The following is an 8,208-nucleotide window of genomic DNA, read 5'->3' as shown; positions in this document are numbered from 1 at the left end:
CAGACTCAGAAAAAAAAATCAACATATGTTCTCCCTCATATGTGGATCCTGGAATCAGACTCTGATAAATAATATGCAATAAGGCATAACTATAGGAACCAGGATAATGGAAAGGAAACTGAGGTAAAGGAAAAGAAATAACCTGAAAGAGTACAGTAGGAAACAGGCCTTAATAAGGGAGATATGGATAAAAATTGGGTTAGTTTAAGGGGGGGGGGTATACAAGGACCCTAGGGGATAAAGGAAAAGAAGGAGCTCAAGAGAGGTAGGATCATAGAAGGGTATTAGTAAGGGAGAAAGGGGGGAAATGGGAGCACCTTAAGTGGGAAAACCATGATGGAGGGATGAGAAAATGCGAGAGATAAATGATGCCTAGCTAGTTTTGAAAACCAGAGAGAACCATATTACTCCTACACCTTACTGACAAATTATACATAGCAGATCAAGAAATGTATGTCTAGGTAAGGTTTATCTGAGAACACCTGTCTTTGTCCAAGATTTATCTACATGACACACAGTAATTAAAAATACTGGACTGGTGGAACTAACCTTCTTGGGTGTTTTAAACAGACATATTTTGAGGCCTATAATAATTTGGTCAGAGACATAAAGGACACTTTTTGCTCCTAGCCCTCCTAGGTCGACTAGTTCCAGGGGACTATAAGCATCTCTCAAAATGTCCTATAATGGTGGTGGGTCACCTGTCCTCTTGATCAAGGAGGCCGAGGAGACCCCACCAGATGGACGTGAACCAGTGTCTAGTCTATAAAGAGGAGGGTCAACACAGAGGAATCATTTCCTCCATACTTCCAAGCGAAGCCAACCATAAGACCTTTGACTTATCTTCGTACAGGCGGAACTGGTAAAAGAAAGGAGCCAGGGGCTCCTCCCAAGCACATGTGACCCCTGAAGAACCAATCCTCAAATGACCTTAAGAGTAAAAATAAATTGGCTTATGTGGTCCAACTGTATGGTCTTAAACACCCAAAAGGAAAGTATAACCAAAGATTAAAGGGGCCAATATAATTTCATAAGAGTCCATATGTGTAGCTAAAGGCTACATAACAAGCAACAATGCCAGAAAGGCGATACCTTCTTTTGAGTTGTTGGCCAGGGATTCTCAGATAGTAACCCAGTATAGAACTGGAAAAATGAACAGCTGACCCCAATCTTATCCAAAGGAATATTGACAACTGATTACTGCTAGATGAGGAACAGCTGACCTTCCTAAAACAAAGACCTCTAGATAGGCTGACTAAATTCACCAGAAGGGCAAGTAGTGGGGAATGGCTGGGGGTGCTGACAACACAGCAGACAGTAGCAGGGATAAGGGCTCTAGTGGGGGAGGCAGGCTATAGGAAGGTGCTACCTGGGAAGTGGGTGTAAAAATAAATTTTTTTTAAAAAAGTAATAATTTTTCAAAGCATAAAAATTTGCTCCTTAATAATTGGTGGATGTGAAAAACATTACCATTGAAATCTACCTGATGACTTTATAGCCATGCTCAGATGCCAAGGAGCTCAGAAAGTAACCGACTGTGACTAGTAATAATCAGATATATAGAGATTAGAAATGCATGTGCATCTTAGCGTCAATTTTATTGAAAATGAATTTTTCTGTATTAACCTGTATTTTAATGGTGAAATGGAGATCTTTTTTAAAGTTTAAAACCTCATTTAATTTTATGTCTTATAGGGTTTATACTGAGTACAATATTGTATAACTGTATTAATTCAACTGTAAACCTAAAAATTTACAGCCAATTTTGAAGGAGATGCATCTTAGCTCTGGAAATTGTTATTGAATATGTCAATGCTGTTGTAATGAAATGCTTCTTCTGATTGTGTGGTTATTAAATAATTTTTTAAAAAAATAAAAAAAAAAAAAGAAAAGAAAAAGAAAAGTAGCTGAGCTGGATGTGGTAGCACATACCTATGGGGAAGGGGCTCTAAATTTGATTAAGAACTGTTATGTGAAATGTGTAAACACTCAATAAAAATAGATAAATGAAATAAAATTAATAATTACCAAAAAAAAAAAAAAAAAAAAAAAAAATTATTCCTTACTCAACATCATCAGACATGTAGTACTACCCCACAGTGCTCTTGTTTCCCTTATAAAGTTGAATAGCTTTTTATTATGTTTATTAGCCATGGAGGCATTAAATTTATTGACTTTGTGTACAGTTGCTCATATCCTGCAAAGCAAGTGAAGATGTCACAGGATAACTTGCAAGAGTTAGTTCTCTTTCACCAATATGGGTTTCTAGGGATTGAATTCATGTTGTCAGGCTTGGTTGGCACCAAGTGCCTTTACCCATTAAGCCATCTCACTGTCCCTTCTTCTTTTTTTTTTTTTTTTTTGAGACAGAGTCTCATGTAGCCCATGCTGGCCCAAAACTCACTATGTAGTTAAGGATAACTCTGAACTGCTGATCCTCCTACTTCTATCTCCCAGGCAAATATCCTATCATTTCTCCTATCAGGTAATTATGTTTGCATATCCTACTTTTTAATATGGATTCCCAATTATGTGCATATCTTTGTATTAAATATTGGGGCTGGAGAGATGGCTCAGTTGTTAAAAGCACAGGCTGCTCTTCCAGAGGACTCGGGTTCCATTCCTAGCACCAACATGACAGCTAACATCATCTGTAACTCCACTTCCAGGGTGTCTGATGCCTTCTTCTGACCTCCATGGGCCCTGCACATACAGGTACACTTACATGCAGGCAAAACACTCAAAACACATAAAATAAAAATTTAAATACTGACCTTTCAGTACTGCTCTGATATAAATCAAAGGCACATACATAGGTTGGCTTCTTACTGATTACACATTATAAGCATGAGCCACTATGCCCAGCTTTTAAAAATTTTATTGACTTATTTATATTTTATGTGTATGAGTGTCATGGTTCCATGTATGCAAAAGCGCACTCATGTTATACCTGTGAAAGACAGATCCTGTGGAACTGGAGTTACAGTTGTTAGCCATCATGTGGGTGCTAGGATTTGAACTTGGGTCTTCTGCAAGAGCAGCCAGTGTTCATAAACGCCAAGCCATCTCTCCAGCGCCCAACTTTTTTTAAAAATGTGGGTTCTGGGGATGGAACTCAGGTCATCATGTTTGCAAGCACTTTACTGATTGAGCCACCTCCTTACTCCCTTTTCCCTTGAACTTCTGATATTCCTGCAGTGCTGGAGATCAAACCAAGAGCTTTGTGTGTACTAGGTGAGTATTCTACCAAGTGAGCTACTATCTCCAGCTTCTGTCCTAAGATTACACATTTTCTCTTGTTCAGTTGTTCCCTTTTCCCTACTCTAAGGATAGCAGTCTTTGCTACAGTTCATACCTCTGCTACACCAGAGTTCCTTTTTTTTTTTTTTTTTGGTCTTTTTGAGACAGGGTCTCCCTGTAGTCCCAGCTGTCCTGGAACTCACTATGTAGACCAGGCTGGCCTTAAACTTACAGAGATCCACCTGCCTCTGCCTCCGGAGTTTTGGGATTAAAGGTGTGTACCACCACGCCCGGCTACACCAGAGTTCTTACATGGAGTTCTTTAGTTAAAACATAGCTAAGCAGCCTTTTGATATAATTCAACATTTATTCCTGACAAAAGCCCTTAATAGAAATTAGCTAAAAAGTTCAACAAGATAAAACGTTTACATTAGCTTAAACCAGTACTTTACTCAATGCTAACACTTCAACTAAGAGTAATAAGACAAGATAGCCTCTATAGCTACTAACATTGTACTAGGGATACTGAGCAATGCCTAGATGAGGGCCAAAACCTGGTAAGAAAACCTCTTTTAAGTGCCTAGAAAATTCTTCAGAGTTAATGATGAAAATATAAGTAGAAGAATTCAGCAAGAACTTTGGATATAATGGGTAACTTTTGGGGTTTTTTGCGCTGTTTTGTTTTTATGTTTTGAGACAGGATCTCCCTGCAGCCCCAGCTGGTCTGGAACTCACTATGTAGACCAAGCTGGCCTTGACTTACAGAGATCCACCTTCCTTGGCCTCCCCAGAGCTGGGATTAAGGCATGCACCACCTTGCCCAGCAGTTTTTGAGACAGGGTCTCCCTGTTATCTCAGCTCACTTGGAACTTGCTATGTAGATAAGTAATATAGGTATTTATTGGAAATTTCCTCAGTGCTTGCAGATAAAGTAACTCATAACAGTGTGAGAAGCCATATGTATGTATATGGTTCTAGAGAGCTAACTTTAGAATCCAGAGTCTTGCACATGCCAGGCAAGCATTCCTTCAAGGAACACTCCTGATGTTTTCAAAAGATCTCTACAGACTGATACAATTTCCAGTACAAGTGGACTAACAAGCTGGACATGTTGGTGTTCCAGGTCAGCCTGGGCTTGAGTACAATCCTGCATCAAAATAAAACAAAATCCAAGCAAAACTAGGGTGGGAATGCTGTTTAGCTGAAGCATGTGGTTACCACGCTTTAGGTACTGGGTTCAATCTCAGCACCAGAAAGCAGGAAGGAAAGTAACTGTAGTGTGCTCCCTTAGGTGTTAGAGAAAGAAGAACAATTTATGTAAAAAGAAATAAGGGAAGGAGAAGCCAGACTCAGGTTACTTCCAGGGAATGCACTCAGAGTAAGACAGAGAGAGTAGGGGATAAAGTTAAGAAATCAAAGGGTTTGTTTTTGTATAGTTCTTTTGGAATTATGTTAATATTTCACTTACCAAAGAAGTTAACAAGGATGGACAGGTCCCCAACTATGCACACACCCTTCCCCTCTCCCTCTCAGTGTCTGGGATTGAGTTCAACGTCTTGAACATTTTGGTATACCCTCTCCCACTTAACTATACCCTTGGTCCCAGGGGCACCATTACCCAAACAAATTTAACTAATTATATTACAAATGAATATATTGTGAAAGGGGGAGTAAAGAATTATGTAACTTAGTAATGTGCCCCAGTTTTTCATGGAAAAATAAATTGGTCAGCAAATCTGAAATGATGTATAGGTTTAGAATTAAACATATGTGAACATATGGTTAAAGCCAGATTTCTTATTGTTGGACAAAATCATACGTATACAAAGACTAGAGAGATACCTGAGAGGCTGGAGCGGGTGGACCTCCAGCTGGAGGCCAGCTTGGGTTACAGTCTGCAACCCATAAGAAAGAGTAACAGAATGACGCAAATAGAATGTGGCAAACACTAATTGTTTGAAGAACCACTGGAATGTTGCTAATTAAGGTACAGAAGTATGAAATTCAGTATACAATCTCAATTTCTTCAGACACAATTACAAAGGCAGACACAGTAGTGTGGCAATGGAGAAAGTGGACTCAGGACACCATCGTTTTAAAACTTAACACCCACTGACAGAGCTGGGGACAGGGTTCAGGTGAAGAGTGCTTGTCTATCATGCTAAGTATCTAGGTTCAATCATTAAACAACCCAAAACAAAGTATCAGTAACAGAACAAATTGATACCATGTATTTGTTAATAAAATAAGATCAAAGCTTGGTGTGGTGGCATATGTGCTTAATCCCAGCACTTGGGAGGTAGAGGCACGTGGATCTCTGTGAGTTCAAGGCCAGCCTGGTCTACATAATGAGTTCTAGGCCAACTGGGGCTACAGGGAGACCCTGTTTCAAAAAGATCCACCCCCCCCACAAAAAGAAAAAAATACATAACATTCTAAGACTAAGAAAGGAAACTAAAAAGACCAAAGTATGATCAGATCAAAGGGGGGGGGGTGACAGTTGAAAGGAAAATGAAGGCTTAGAAAGAGCTCTTGAATTATTGAAGAAAGTCACTTAAGAGGCAAGAATGATTTTTGCTTCCTCCCCCTTAATCTGGAGCAGCTTGCTTTTTTTTTTTTTCTTTTTGAGACAGGGTCTCCCTGTATCCCCAGCTGTCCTCAAACTCACAAAGATCCGCCTACCTCTGCCTCTTAAGTGCTGGGATTAAAGGCGTGTACCACTACGCCCGGCCTAGCATGTTTACTTGAGGAAGTGAGTTTGATCTCTAGCAAAAATATAAACCTTTCTGCAGTGGAAGAGGATTTGGATTAAGTCTTTTCCAGCCTGAGATAACTGTAATGCTACAATAACTGACTCTAAGAACATTTTAATCCCCATTTCTTGGCTAACAATCTGGGTAAACGCAGTACTCACAACAGCTGATTCAAGTTCTCTGTTGAAAACAGGAATAAAGCAAATCCAGGCTGGTGAAATGGCTCAGTAGGTAAAAGTACCTGCCAGCAAATTTGATGAGCTGAGTTTAATCTGGTGGACCACCATGGAGGTAGGAGAGAACCAATTCCCAAATGTTCCTCTGACCTCCACACAACTGCAACAGCATGTGTGTGCCACCCAACTCTACCACGTGCAAATAAAATATTTTTATTTTATGTATGTTTTACTTGCATGTGTATAAGTGTACCCTTGTTGTACAATATGCACAGAGACCAGAAGAAAGCATCAAATTCCCTCAACTGGAGCTACAGATGGTTGCTAGCGGCCATACGGGTTCTGGGAACTGAACCCAGGTCCTCTGCAAGAGCAGCCAGCAATCTTAGCAGCTAAGCCATCTCCAATCCTAAATAAAAATTTTTAATATAAAAAAAATAATTAAACCCAGCAAGTAATTAAGTAGAACAGAAAATAAGAACACTACTGAGTTTGACAAAATTTATTGGTATTTTAGTAAAGACATTCATCTCAGTCGTTTCTCTCTCCTCACCTTGACCTTAGGTTAATATTTCATTTGGGTCAAGTAAAGACTATGTAGGAGAGGTGTGTTATTTTAACAAACAGTAAAATGGACAGTTTGCCTACATAAAAGTTAAATTTATGTATCTTGATATAATTAAATCATGTAAGAACTAATAGTGCTATGTACATTTCCATTGTTTTACTTGGGGCTCGGTAACTAAACTTAAATGTAAGTGAACAAAGTGTTAAGAACATCTGCAGGCTGCTTCTCAGAAGTTACGATATTTAAAAAAGCCCAGTGAGTAATTACCACCAATAAAATTTTTTGAAGCTGCCTCCAAATTTAACATTGTAATTTTCAAGGAAATCATATCATTTCTTTTGTCTGTGATATTTTTAAAGATGTGTTTAACTGTCACATAAAAAAAAGTCCATATACAATACAAAAATACAAACACCCTACAATACACAAATTGAATAGTGTGGTGAGATTTCATAATGAAAATGTTTGAAGATGCATTTTCTTTCCTTCTATTTCAATAATTAAAATGTGCTTTTGAAACCACTGGTCAGTACATATATACTTAAAATAAGCTGTAGAATTGTACAAATAAGAAATCTTGCAGTGAATTCAATTCAAAATTTGATCTAACAAGTTAGTAAATTAAATGCTTTTACAAAGTCACAGAAAGTGCATCACATTTTTTTCTTCATACAATGTTATGCCTTTTTGGTAAACCTTTGAAAAAAAATAAAAACCAGCCAAATACTTAAAGCAGTATGTACATTTAGATTTTTGGTGGTGGTTTGTACTTTAAAAGAAACAGCTTCCTTATGATTTGCCTCAAGTTCTGGTGGAAATGCTTACAGGAACTAGGAACAAAAACCAAGAGAAGCACATTCAAAATACTGATTTACTTTGGTAGCAAATGGTGTTCTTTGAAGACAACTGAAGGGCAGACAAACTCCATTAAAGTGAAGTGAGCTATTTCAATACTTCACATAAAATTTTTTTAAAAGAGCTAAGCGTCTGTATCCACTGACAATGCCATACCTAATGTATAATGACCCAAAAGAAAAACAAAATGCCCACAGGAAAAAAGGTTCAATTTTATCTAAATTTACTTTCAGTCAATCGTCCAGTAAGGATTTCCTCTCAATACATACTCCCCTCTCTCCATAATGCTGGTCCTGGGAGCCACACAGCTTAGGTAATGAGGGAGTGAGGTTAGGAGTAGCTGCTCACAGAGAGACAGTAACTTTTGGTTTCCCTCTCAATGTGCTAATAGTTGTGTCTAAAAAAATATGCAATTCTTAGAAAGGTACCATTTCTGATTTCTTTATTATCTGTAACCTTTGGAAGCTAATCACATGAATCTACAAAATTAGCAAATGTCTTGAAATCTGTATATAAAACATAAATTACCTCTAATTTCAAACTCTCATTTATTAGTGTACCACTCAATCTTAAAAAAAAAAAAAAAAAAAAAAAAAATTAAAAAAAAAAAAAGCGG

At 38.0% G+C, this 8,208-nt stretch overlaps 1 protein-coding gene across 1 annotated transcript in view; it reads right to left on the bottom strand.

Moving 5' to 3' along the window:
* Positions 1 to 6,656: 6,656 nt before the first annotated feature.
* The window catches only part of Pcnp (PEST proteolytic signal containing nuclear protein), a gene marked incomplete in the record, with an annotated part of 12,693 nt that continues 11,141 nt past the window's right edge, over positions 6,657 to 8,208 (bottom strand). Inside the window, 1 exon segment of the mRNA XM_008835738.2 lies at positions 6,657 to 8,170.

Source organism: Nannospalax galili, unplaced genomic scaffold (genome assembly GCF_000622305.1).
Source record: "Nannospalax galili isolate Female #2095 unplaced genomic scaffold, S.galili_v1.0 scaffold1251, whole genome shotgun sequence".
Classification (NCBI taxonomy): Eukaryota; Metazoa; Chordata; class Mammalia; order Rodentia; family Spalacidae; genus Nannospalax; species Nannospalax galili.
This window is presented reverse-complemented; position numbering and strand designations above follow the sequence as displayed.